The sequence below is a fragment of the Culex quinquefasciatus genome, chromosome 2, assembly GCF_015732765.1.
Source record: "Culex quinquefasciatus strain JHB chromosome 2, VPISU_Cqui_1.0_pri_paternal, whole genome shotgun sequence".
Classification (NCBI taxonomy): Eukaryota; Metazoa; Arthropoda; class Insecta; order Diptera; family Culicidae; genus Culex; species Culex quinquefasciatus.
In genome coordinates this window covers 199862099-199875936 of record NC_051862.1, presented here as the reverse complement: position 1 = coordinate 199875936, position 13838 = coordinate 199862099, and the positions used below count along the sequence as shown (strand labels likewise).

Sequence of the window (13838 nt, the reverse complement as noted above, 5' to 3'; positions counted from 1 at the left end):
TGGGTGTTCATTCTCCACACATCTTGCGCTCACCAATCCATAATTCACCCACGACGTGTTATATCCAAGCTCCCCTTTTATTCCCTCCCTCCAATCCCACCAAATGAACACGTAAACTCGCTCTCTCTCTCTCGCGAGAAGCGACCAAAACACGGCGAAATTACTTATCATTGCGCTACTCTTCCTTCCTTTTTTTTTTTATTCTAAACTTATTTTTATTAGGTCCTCTTAGGTGCTAAGACCAGGTTAGGACCGAGGATCGATCAACATATTAAATATACACAACAAAAACAACTCCTTACATTCCATACTTGGAGATCATGTAACTGACTAGGGTTACTTGGTCCAAGCGGGTCTTGCAGGTCTTGAACCTGCCTACTCTTCCTTCCTTCTGCAACCTTACCGCGCGACCAACCTGCTGCGCCACAACAATAACAATAACAAGCAAGAAGACATGTGCTAGTCGGCGTATCATTCCGCGGGCCGCTTGTGTGTTGGTGGTGTATCCGAATGGAGCTTCCACCTTAGCACAGTTCCACCGCGCACAGTTGACGACCGAAGCCAGAGCAGAACGGCTGCCAGTCGGGGACAGGTGTTTGGCTGTGCGAATTTCACGCTGGAAGAAGAGACGGCTTCAAAATCAAAAAAAAAAGAGAGGTTAGAAGAATATTCGAAGGAAGAAAGGAAAATGTTCAAAAGAGGAAGCAAACGGAAATAAAAGGAAACTTGTGAAGGACGTTAGTTTAGAAGGAAGAAAGGGTTTTTTAGTGTTAGGAGAGACTTCCTTGTCATCGTAGGACAACGGATTTTTAACGGTGTTCGTGACAGAAAGTGATTAATTAGACGGTAACATAAAGGATTGGAACAATGCGGATTAATCTGAAGTAAAAGGAAGCAAGTGGCAACAAGGAAGAAGCACCATGCGACTCCACTGCGAAGAGAACTAAACGACGAGAGATTTGGTGGACACTCTAAGTCGGTTGATTGGAACGATCAATTTGCATCTGAGCTGCTGTTTTGTGTTGCTGGTCTGAACTCTTGGGGTGTGCGCTCATGAATATGATAATCGCGATCCGGTTTGGCCAAATAAGGCACCCATGGAGATGCGCAAACGATGAGTCTGGGTTTTGGTGTTTTTTAGGGGGTGTGAAGAATGATGATGATGTTTGGAATTTAGGTTTATCTGTGTTATTGTAAGGATTTATGGCAAACTGGTTCATTTTGAATGTTTTGAATTGGATCAACTCTTTAAACCAGTTTTCAGAGATTTGGGGTTTGGCTGATATGCAGTCCAGACACGATTATACGAAGCCACCAAATATACCAATCTAATTATACCAATCGAATCAAGAACAACTAACAATTTAATGTTTCTTTTTATTATCTTATTTTTATCATCAAACTCGCCTTTACATGCATTTTCTCAATATTTCATCACCGCCATTTTTGATCATCCAAATATTCGATTATCTCACATTTTAGTCAATTTTGAATAATTGATATTTTATCACCCCGATTTTGGCCGCCATCTTGAATTAAAAATGATAAATCACTTCAAAGTCATACTTAAAAGTTCGACAATCTAAAATAAGAAACAAAAATCGATTTTTGTCATTCGTCATTCGATTACCTGAAAATTCTATTGTCCGAAGTTTAATTTGTCCGAGGCCTTCGGATATCTAGTCAGAAATGTGTTATGAAAAAATATTTTTTCACTTAATTCAGTCTAAATTCGATAATCGTTACCTTGTTAGCAATTCTGTACGATTTTGCAAAACAACTTTAAATTTATTTTAAATATCCAAATAAAAATTTATGCATCACTGATTTCATACAATTTTGGGAGCCGTCGATGCTTTTTAGAATGGATTTTCTCATCGATTTGGTTTCTTGAGCACAGTTTGGGTTATGATTAGAACTTTTAAGAAATTAATTTGCACACGGAGAAAAAATTTGCTTTTTTACTTAAAAATTTTATTATTTAATCTCGATTTTTTCATATATTTATATGATTAAGTGGACCAAAAGTGCCTTTGGCATGACTGATATTTTTATTTAACCCATATTGTGATTTTTAGTTTTGAAAAAAAAAACAGTCAAATTTGCTTCAAAAATCTTCAAAAATCTTCAAAAACTTGATTAGCAATCGAACAGAAAATTTTTATAAGGTTCAACCCTGGGTGCTGAATAGTGGTTCGCAAAACGGCCTCAATTTTGAACTTTAAAAGTGGAACCAATTTACTGTTCGCTAGAAGTAGAGAGTATTGTTAGCGATCATTTAAAAAAAAGTTTTTTTGTTCAAGAATGATTTTTTGTTGGCTTTCGAGGTACTGAAATTGAAGTTAAGAAATCTTTACAAAGTTGTCAGCGAAATTGAACTGTTGATCGGATTTCCAATTTAATAACATGAAATTAGCTATTTGAAAAAAAAAATCTTCCTTAAAATGATTATAGTGGAAACAGCGCACTTAATTAAATATTCAAAAATAAAAAAATACCAAATGTCAACTTTACATCCAAATCTATTTTATTTAAATCTAAGCGTTTTTTTAAAACTTTTCGTAAATCACTAATTTAAAAAAATCATAACTTGTTCGAAATAAATAAGTCCGTCATGAACTTGAAAAAATAAAAAAAAATATAAATATTGAAATAACAAGCCATAGTTTCTACATTTTGCTTCGCTTCGCCATAGTTTCAACATATGCATGGAAAAAGTGTTTTAAAATGCATTATACACTTGTTCAGTTGATTAATTTTCAAAATATGTATGATTTTACGAAAACAACAAAATTTGCGAATTTTTTTTTGCAATAATAAACATCGTCAATTTTCAAAATTTTTAAAGATTTTTAAATCAACCCAAACATTAAAAAAAAACACAGGGGAATGTATTTTAAATTGATTTCAGCTGATTGCACTGGTTCTTTTCATGTTTCTTGCCCCCTGATTTTTCAGCTGGATATTTTTGTTAATGAAAAAAAGTTGAAATAATTTCAATTTCCATTCGTCAAATCAACTATAATTCTGAAAACATCTCCAAAAGTTAGTAATATAGTTCAACACTTACATCCAATCGAAATTTCTACTTAGAGCATATCAACCCAATTTACCTCCAAAAATAGAATCTAACCAGCACACACACAAAACAACAACTCGCAGCAATCAGTGGTCCAATTGTCCCCTCTTATTTGAACCACCAACACGCGGCCAGAAACGGCTTTGTCCAGTCGAAGCGCCATTAGAACTGTCATTGCTCTCTCTCTCGTCGCCGCCAGCAATTTCCCAATTCAAACCACATTTTCAATTTCCACGTGCGTCTCGTCAAGTGGTGGGGTGAGGTGAGGTGAGGTCGATGGAAGGCCAATTTTCCCCTCAAACAAAGTTCAATGGAGCCGCATGGTGCTTCCCCCCAAGTCCGTGGCATCAGATAACGCAAAACGTCAATAAATACTACGCTGGAAAAGTGTCACTAATCAAATGTTCCGCTTGAATCAACAAAGTCTGGAGTGAATGCAGGAGGAAAATGTGAAGATTTTTTTTTATTTTGTTTTTGTTGTTCCCGGTATTTACAGAAGTGAGTGAGTTCAAATAACGGTGTAATTTACTCCTCACCCCCGACGTCTCAAAAGTGACCATGTGATTCTGGAATTTCTTAGTACTGAGAGTAGTGCAGCCGACGCAGCGGTTAGTGAAAGTAGCGGGCTACATCGTCATAATTTGTGTGTCGCCTCCCGAAGGGTGATTAGGCGCAGAGATTAGTTGGGGATCTTGTGTGGTGAAGGGTAAACAGTAGCAGCAGCTGCAGCCACAGACGACGACGACGACCGCCGGCGTGCCGGTCGTAACGAGAGATAAGGCGCCACCACCCCATCAGCTGGCATCATTGTAGCAAAGTTCCACCAAAACCAAATAGGTTCGTATTATATCAAGTTATATCTAGTGGAGATAATCACCTTCCCGTGCAGCACTTGACCGAAAAAAAAGGTTTCATAAGTCCGACCAAACAAAAAAAAAATCATTCTGGAAGTCTCTCGGAAGCGCACACAAAGAGACCAACAAAAAAAAAACGCTGTTTTGGGCCAGTATTGGGCCAATCAGCCGGAGCTGATAACCGTGGGGCCCGTAATTGATAAAGCAAACGATTACCTGGCCGCGTGCAAATTGACCACCACATCACAAATCACAAAGATGAAGCGTGATAAACGGTTGGTCGAAATTGGTTATCATTCGCAAAATGCAATTTTCCGTTGAGTCAACGATTGGAATTGGAGGTGATGATTGCAATTTTTTTCTGAAAATGACAGTCATATTGATTTGATAAATATTTTAAGCAAAACAATGTAACAATAAACTTTTGGGTTGGTTCCAAATAATTGTTATTTTAAAAAATATAATCGAAAATTAAGTACTGGGTTTTCGAAACTAACTTCACTGTGGGCAACATTTTAAATACACTAAATCATGATAGTTACATTATGCATTATTTTAAATTATAAGAAAATTTATTTTCAAATTATGTCAATTTCTAATCAATTTGATTTAATTTTCAATTCTGTGTTTAACGGTACACATCAACCATAGCTTTTGCACTCAGATTTCTGTTACAGACATATTAGTATCTTCAAAACTACGGGAACTATCGACATAACTTTTTATTTATCCTCTAAATTACTGTCTTCATAGTTATTTAAAAAAAGTTTGACTATTTTTACTATCAGATTCTTGCAGGATTGGGTCCGTAAGTTTGAAAATTTTGGAATAAGAAGATAAGAACTTCCTTGATTATTTTTTCAAACCATAAAATTCTGCTAGTTTTAATATTCTTTGTAAAATATCATATCAAATAACATTTTAATTTCGGTTTGTTCTATAAAATTTTTCAAACATTTATTTTGGTTTTGGATCCAAATTTTATCTACATTTTTTTAACATGGCTTTGGTTGCGGATGCCCAACCTGATCATAGTGAATTTTTCATCAGAATAAAAGGAAGCTTGTGGGGTTTATTTCATTGTATAAAAATACATTGCAATTATTTCTAACAGTTTCAATGAAATACCTTGTTATCACAAACTTTTGAAATCACGTAAAGAGTTCTTGGTTGCTGCCATTATTTTGAAAGTTTAAGTTCCAAAGATGCACAGTAAAAAATAATGTAAATTTTAAGCTTCAATTTTGAAAGGTTGAATATTACCTCTTTTAAGATTTAATTTTACCTAAATTAAGACTGAAAAAGTGACATTACACCAGAAAAGAGATAAAATTACACAATTCAAGAGGTAAAATTACACCTTTTTTCTGACATAAAAGATGTACCCCATCCCAGATGTAATATTACCATGATTTCTTTTTCTGTGTATAATTACAAAAAAAAAACAAATTTCAATATGGCATGATCAAAGATATAAACCCTCTACTTAAAAATGTATTTCCATTTTTTTTTTGTTTTTCCCGTGTTCAGGAGCATTTTTTGTTCTAGAAAAAAACTTTACTTCTCTTGTTTTATGTTTTTCTTGTTTTATTTATAGTATCTTAATTTGCATTTATCATGTTTAGATTATGTTTGTTATGTCAGTATTTGCCCTATTTTAACACCTTCTATCATTACATTTTGTCTTTGCTATTTTTCTTGTTTTAAAAGTCACTTTTCAATTATGTGATTGTTTTCCACATTTTCTGCAACACAATGGCACCATTATCAATTGAATTGTAAAAAAATGCGTATAGGCATATTCTGGGATACTATCAAAATTACTGCATTTTTGTAACTTAAAATTTGGGAAATGTTGGTAAAAACAGAGCCTAAGCCGACTCCAGAAAAAAATACAGTTTTCAAAACATTGGCAAAGTCATATAAAACAAGTAAAATTTCCAACCTTAAATTTTTATAAAATTACAAACATTGTTCCATACAATGCATTTAACGGATCAAAAATTGATTAAAAAAATTTAAATCGATGTCCTTGTAGAGGCGTGGTTAGGTTGTTTAGGGTTAAGTTTAATATAAAACTAAGTTTTTTTTATAAAACAAAAAAACAGCTTTTGTGGTGCTGTGAAACTTAATTTCACTATTTTATTAATTATTTTAATGTTTTAAAATGTACATAAAAATATTTACAATGCTGTAAATATATTCTCAATAGTTAATAATGCACTGCTCTTTAATTTTCTTGAAAAAAAAAAGAATTACTGGATTTTTTTTTTTAATTTTAATTAATTGTTTTTTTTAGCATTTTTAAGGCATTTTTTTAACCCTGAAATGGAAATATTATTGTTTTCAATCATTAAAAATAAATTTAAAATTTCGGTTCAAATTAGTGCGTCCAATTTCTCGGGGATACAAAATTCCCGGGAAACGGCAAATATTCAACAAATTTCCCGGGAATTCCCGGGAAATTTGAAAACTTACGAAAATTATTCTGATTCTGTTTTTGATTAATATTTGCAACATAACTGTTTAGAGCAGCAACTTTAATGATAAAAATGAGTGTGAGGATTGATTAATGGCTGGACTGCTTGAAAAAAATCACGCATTTTTTTGAATATATATAAATTTTCTTATTTTGTCTTTCAAATCGTACTAAATCAAAAAATATATAATTAGTATTTTTTGTTGCGATTTTTTTTAATCAAAGAGTTTGGACAGTGAAAATCTATGCTTCACATCATTTTCAACATGTGAATAAATAGATAATCATTGAATTTGCTCTAAAAATCTAATTTATAGCTATTTAACTTGAAACCCTATTTCATGAAATAACAACTCAAAGCTGTGAAATATTCGAAGCAGGTTTTTGAAATATCGTTGCATTCTTTGGGTAAATTTCATGTGATACGAAGTTTTTTTTTATGATTTTTCATGGTTTCATTTGTGGTGTGATTTTAGTTTAATCATTTAATGCAAAAAGTAGTTGAAATTAAACGATTTTTTTCATATTTAAGCCTATTACGCCTTTGGTAGCTCACGTGCCACATACATTTATAACTTCAAATAGTAATTTCTCGAATACTTTTAAACAAATTCTTCACGAACAACCCTTTTCGAAATTTTTTATTATATCAATTAAATTTTCATCCAATTTGGTCAAGGTAAACAAAACTAACAAACAAATCTCAATGTCGATTTTAGCTGGAAAAGGTGAATATTTTATTATCAAATGATATAACAAAAAATCGTAAAAATAGGTTGTCGAAAACAAAATAGTTAATATTCATTCCATAATAGCGTAATTTTTAATGTCCAACATATAAGCAAACAAAATTCCTAGTTGTGAATGCTTCAGAAATAAATATTATTTGAATTAGACCTTGACATGAAATTTACAGATAAGCGATTTAGTTCAATATGACCAGTAGATTGAAATGAATAAAATCAAATCAGGCTCTCCAATTGTTATTTTTTGTTTAATTTCAAAACATTGGTTCCAAAAATGTAAGAAAATGTATATTTCCACTTGTATTCCGGGACGGGAAATTGGACGCTCTAGTTCAAATTCTTTCACCAATTTACAGATAACTTCAGAGAATTTTTCAATTTAACGGGTTTAATAAATATAATATTCATTTTATAAGATAATTTTCAAAATAGCGGTAATATTTTTGAACATGCTTCCAAATATCTGAATAGTTGGTTTAAAAAATTGATTTTACAATCTTATTGAAAAATTTGCACATTATTTTAATTATTTTAAATCATATTGATATTGAATAATACGTTGAGGTCTAACATGTTTGATACTTCTGGAGTTTTTTTTTGAAAAGGTCCAATAAACCAAATTTTCAGTTTTTGCTTTTTGGGTGTTTTTCAATTCCCCTTGACTCAAGGCGGTTTCAAAAACAGCCAAAATGCAAAAACTTGAAATTTGGTTTATTGGATCTTTTCAAAAAAAAAAAAAACTTCAGACTTGAAAATTGTTTGCTATCCATTTTATATTAGTTATTTCGCAAAAATATGATGATAGATAAATTTATTGCAGGAAAAGAAAGCAATGTCATCTTTTTATCACATAACAAAATAACTGTTTATAATAAACTGTCGAATTTTGATCTGCCTATGCTTTTTGCTGTTCATACTACTAACCTTAGAAGAAAACATACCCATCAATTCGACGTCGTCGTGCTATCTTGTCGCACCCGCTATTTCGACGTTCCGAGAAAAACGCGTTTTAATGTTTGACCTAAACAAAAACGAATGCACGCAATGTAAAGAATAACAAACACGATTTGTTTGGCTGACCATTCTGTGCATTGTCCCGAAGTTTGGTTGAGGTTGGTTGCTGGAGTCCCGAGTTATAAATACAAATGTTTGCGGTTGTTGGGCATGCACGTGTGTCAAACGCGTCCTGATCTGAAATCCCTTTGGCCAGTTGACAATATTGAAACTTCTTTCATATGAAAAGTGACACAAATTTTCAAAGCTTTTTTGGCTTTCGTTGAATATCTCAGGATTGAAATCGAATTTTGGGGATCTGCGAAGGTCAAAAGGTGAAGCTCACAATGAGCTGCACAAAATGGCGTTCTTAACTCAATTTGGCCCAAAATGCACGTGCGATAAGTTCGCACGACGGTGACGAATTCTGCTTGATAACAACAACCATCCTTCAACTACCTCTTCGATGTTTTTTTTTTCAAAGATACTCGCTACTGATAATTCTTTTAACAGGTGTTCGTCTGGCTTTGTTTATTTCTTTTTTTTGCGAGTTATTTTTACCTTTAAAACAAACACACACGTCAATTCCCCTCTGCAGTTTATTGCTAATGCTACCGTACTTCACACTTTTTTTTTATCGATCACGTTTCACGAGTCTGTGTTTTCGTGGATAATATTTTTTGTTATTGGCCGATGATAGAAAACGCATTGCGGTGAAATCCTCGATTGGGAAGGATAGTTATGGGCCACTGACCGTTTGAACTTGGAACTAGGGGAAAAGCACTTCTGTTTGACAGGTTCGAAGTTTGATATATTTTCAATTTATTTTAAGGAGAAATTAATGTTAGAAATTCACTTGCTTCACAGTTGATGATGAGTAGGGTTAGTGAAATTTCACGATTTCGCGGACAGCGTGAAATCCGCGAAATTTGGCTTTTTCCGCGAAATCCCGTGAAATTTTATGTTTGTATGAAAATGTAACGATTTTTCATAAAATAACTTATCAAACTCAAAAAGGAATCAAAATAATGTCATGAACTACTGTAGAATTAAGCGAGTGAATACCCTGGTTTTATTACTAATATAATGTTAATGATTTTTGACGGTTTCGTAGACGGCGTGAAATTCGTTAAATTTATCAATTTTCTCGAATCATTGAATGCAAATACACAGAAAAAAATCAATTCTCGAAACCGTGAAGTCAGTTCACGATTATGAGAACCACGAAGGAATATATTCACGTTTATGGTGCAAATGCACCATACTCATGAATAAATTCCTTCGTGGATCTCATATTCGTGAACTTAATTCACGATTACGGGAATTGATTTTTTTCTGTGTATGGGCAAAAAAAAATAATAAAAAAATGTTAAAATAACAAGCCATAGTTTTAACATTTGCACGGAAAAAGGGTTTTAAAATGCATTTTACACTAGTTCAGTAGTTTTGCAATCATTAGTTTTCAAAAAATGTAAGATCTGACGAAAACAAAAATTTTAGCAAAAAAAACATTTTGCGATAACAAACATCGAAAATTTTCAAAAATTCGAAAGATTTTTAAATCAACCCAAACATTCTTAAAATGATCCCAAACATTCTAAAAATGGAATGAAAAACGCAGGGGAATGAATTTAAAATTTATTTTAGCTGATCCATTGAAATGTTTAAGTTTTTCGAAAAAATATTTTTTTGTCCCCTGATTTTTCGGGCCAACTTCGAAGGGATGGGGAGGGGGGGGGAGACAAAAACTTTTAATAAAATTTGTACTAGCCTAACAACTTAATAAATATTTCACCCAAAAAGAAAAGAAATTTTATTTGTTTTCAATTAAAAAGCTTGATTATATATGTGTGTCAAGTTGATATGAACCATTTGAAGAAATGTTGAGATTTTTTAGTTTTTTAGAAACTAGCAAAATTTAGTAATATTTTCATTCGCTGTACTAAAAATTTTAGTGCTATTTTATTTGAAAGGTATAGTTTTGAAAGAAATTTAAAAAATCAAGGTTTGTTTTATTCAAAATAAAATTAAGAGTATTTTTTTTATTTTTGGAATCATATTTTAAAAACATAACAATTTTTTTGGGCTTGTTAAATTTTAACGATATTTGTTTATTTGGGTAGAAGATTCCCTTGAAAGTTAAAAAATACTCCTTTTTTGTTTTCTCTTCTCATTTAGAATAAAAATTAAGATTTTGTTAAAAATTATATTATTTTTTCCAAATGTTTATAAATTTAGTTTTTGAAAAATGAGCTAAAACCCTTAAAAAATATGTTTAATGGGCTAAATGACGCAGAAAATTCTATTTATTTTACTCATTTTGACTGAACAAATCTAGCTTTGATATGAAATTCAATAAAATGTAAAATGATATAACAGAAGCAAATTAACGAAAACATTTGAGCTTTGTTAGTCGAATATTAAAAGAGCAGTTCAGTAAATGAGAATACGCGTGCCCTACTCATTTTGTTTCAAAAAATATATAGAGCCCATCCAATAACCAGGAGGATTTTTTTTTAATTGGAAGAATTTTTTTGTCGCATTCAAATTTAGTTTTTTTTTTACAATAATACATAATGAAGCATAAAAAGTAGTTTCTGTGATTTAAACATAGGATTTTCAGAGTTATTTGAACATTTTTCAAGTTTCGCGAAATTTGCGTGAAATTTGGTGTTTTGAAATTGAGGTCCCCGTGAAATTTGCAATTTTCGAGCGTGAAAAATCACTAAGCCTAATGATGAGTCAAAAATTGGTAACGAATGAAAAAACAGATATTTCCCCTAGTTGGGGAGGTCGGGTAGGCGAAACGGGTGGAATCAGAATCGTTGAAACAATAAAGCACCTTTAGGCACTTTCTCAACCAGCAGCACCCATGGATTGGAGGAAATGTGTATCAAATATTTTCAGTCTAAACACACGAAAGTGGCATATTTCATGTCCGTTTGCCTCCCGTACTGCGGCATTTGGAAGTTAAATTTAGCAGCAATTTGGTTTCGATTTGAAAATTTGTTATGTTTTTATAATTGAAATTGCGTGATCAACTTATGGTTTGTTTACAATTCATAATTTATTTTTGAACTTAATTTTATGTAAAAACCAGACAGTTCAACTACCTTTTATTTCAAAACAAATTGCAAGAATTCATTATGTGAAATTATTTTTAATCATTGAATATAGAGTTGAACAATACTTACACTAGCGTTATTCATCACCTTTTTATCCCTTAAGAGGTTCCCTGTTTTTCTCTCTGTCTTAGAACTGACTTCCTGAATGAACCCCGTTCGTCACAAAAGTTGAAAGTTCTCCAACCAATCGTGTTGCTCTATCTCTTTCCCCTCTTCTTCCAGCCGTTTCATTTCATACATAAAACAGAGGACACGTGCTAAAAATAGCAACCCAACCGACTCGCATTTGTTTGCCGGCATTAGTAACTTTTTCCCCTCCCCAAAGTTTTTTTTCTCTCTCTTCTGTGACACATTTCAGGCACGCGATGACCACGTTTTACCGCGCTTTTTGTGGTTGTTTTCTGTGTTTAGCTGCTGCTACTAGCTCTAATAGTAATAATCATCATTCCCACTCCCACTTACATGCACAATCAACCGCACACAATGCTCCGATTTTGATTCGTAAATAAAAATAAATGCTTACTTTATCGCAAAAATAGCTCATGCACCAGATTTTAACCTTGGCGCTTAAGTCGCTTTATCCGTTAATGCGAGAATGAACTCGTAAAAAATAAACACTCACTCGTTAAAAAAAAGTGCGCTGCGATTTTCCTTCCCTTTGCCACCCACCGCTAAATTAGTCGTTGTCCACCCACTTGCGTGCCACCTGCCTGCCCCAAGTTGGCATCAAGCAGGACAAAATTATTTATTTTGTTGGCTTTCCTGCACTGTTTACCTTTTTTCCTTTTCTCTTTTGCATTAAATTATGGGAAAATTCTGTGATTTCTTAAATTTTTAGTTTTTTTTTAAATTTAAATGTTTTGAAATCTTTTTCAAGTTTTAAATTTCTCAAATCATATTTTTTATTGAATTTTTCAAAACTCCAACCCACAGTGCATTCCCTTGCATTTAGGGAAAGCAAGGACCACAAATGAGTCTGTTTGTTTTCTAGTCTTGTTTACCTTTTTATTATCAGGGTACGCTTGGCGACCCATCCCCGCATTTCCCTTCTTTCTCCACTCTCCTCCTCTTCTTCCACTCTATATTTTAGTGTTGCATAAGAAATGAGCTGCATCCGTTCATTTGTTTTCGTGCTTGCGGTTTCTATCTCTTCTGTGCGACGACTACGACGCGCTGCGGTGGGATCTATTTGTCAGCAGTGCGCGATTACGGAGCCGCCACTTCCGGTCTTCTCGATAATGCAACCAATTTTGGTCACGACTGATAGCAGAAGCGAGGGTGGATCGATTCAATTAAGGGGATCATCTTATATAAACTTTTATGGATTTTTTTGTGTGGATTTGAACAAGTTTTTTTGCAATTTTGGGTTTTCATGATACATTCTGGCCTTTTTGAAAAAAAATGATCTTTTTCGAATTTTGAAGATCAAAGAGTCAACTGTATTTCGTACCGTCGGCGTCATTAGGGGTGACATTGAGTCAAATAAATCATTATATATTTTTCAATTCTCTACGAAATCAATATTTTTTTAATTTTTTTTTTTATTCCAACTGAAACTTTTTTGGTGTTTTCGGTATGCTCAAAGAAGCCATTATGCATCATTAGTTTGTCCATATAATTTTTCATACAAATTTGGCAGCTGTCCATACAAAAAAGAAATATGAAAATTCAAAAATCGGAATCTTTTGTGGATTTTTTTTTATCGATTTGGTGTCTTTGGCAAAGTTGTAGGTTAAAAAATGATGATTTTTAATTTTACTTTCTGTCACTATAACTTGATTTGCGAAAAAAAACACTATTCTCATTTTTTTATATGTTTTAGGGGACATAAATGCCAACTTTTCAATTTCCAGAACGAGCAAAAAATCGAAATCAAAATTTAAGTCGCAAAAAATTTCCTACTTAATTTGTTAATGTGAAATCAAATTTGCAATCAAAAAGAACCTTATTGAAATTTTGATAAAGTGCTCCATTTTAAATTTATAGACATTTTTAGGTAACATTTTTTTAAAAGTAGTGCCCATGTTTGCCTGCTTTTTTTCGAAATAATATAATTTAACAGTTGAGCAACTCTCTACGAAATTGGCCGATTTCGACCATTTTTATTTTTTGTATTCTTGATTTGACTTAAACTTTGTGGGGGCCTTCCATATGACCAAATAAGCTATTTTGCGTCATTGTTTCACCCATACAAGTCTCCATACAATTTTGGCTGCTGTCCATACAAAAATGGTATGTAAATATTCAAACAGCTGTAACTTTTGAGTGAATTTTCTGATCAATTTGGTGTCTTCGGCAAAGTTGTAGGTATTGTTGAGTACTTTTGAGAAAAAAATAGGTACACGGAAAAAAATTTGCAGATTTTTTTATCAACTTTTTTTTCACTAAAACTCAATTTCCCAAAATACATATTTTTTGATTTTCGAGATTTTTTATATGTTTTAGGCGACAAAAATCCGCAACTTTCGAGCCATAGAGAAACATGGTCAAAAAATCTGCCGCCGAGGTATGAATTTTTGAAAAAATAGCAAAAACAAATTTGACATTATTTTTAAATGCAAA

General features: G+C 32.6%; 1 protein-coding gene across 8 annotated transcripts in view; it reads left to right on the top strand.

Moving 5' to 3' along the window:
• Positions 1 to 462: 462 nt before the first annotated feature.
• LOC6049426 (cGMP-dependent protein kinase, isozyme 1) overlaps positions 463 to 13838 on the top strand; it is a 58189-nt gene continuing 44813 nt past the window's right edge. For 2 of the 8 annotated variants that reach the window (XM_038251590.1, XM_038251589.1), the window contains exons 1-2: positions 463 to 657; positions 3576 to 3916. The gene's annotated coding sequence lies outside the window, so the exon portion shown is untranslated. Of the gene's footprint in view, positions 847 to 866; positions 885 to 3417; positions 3917 to 13838 lie in introns of those variants that run through there. The other 6 variants (XM_038251586.1, XM_038251584.1, XM_038251587.1 and 3 more) reach the window with 6 other exon arrangements.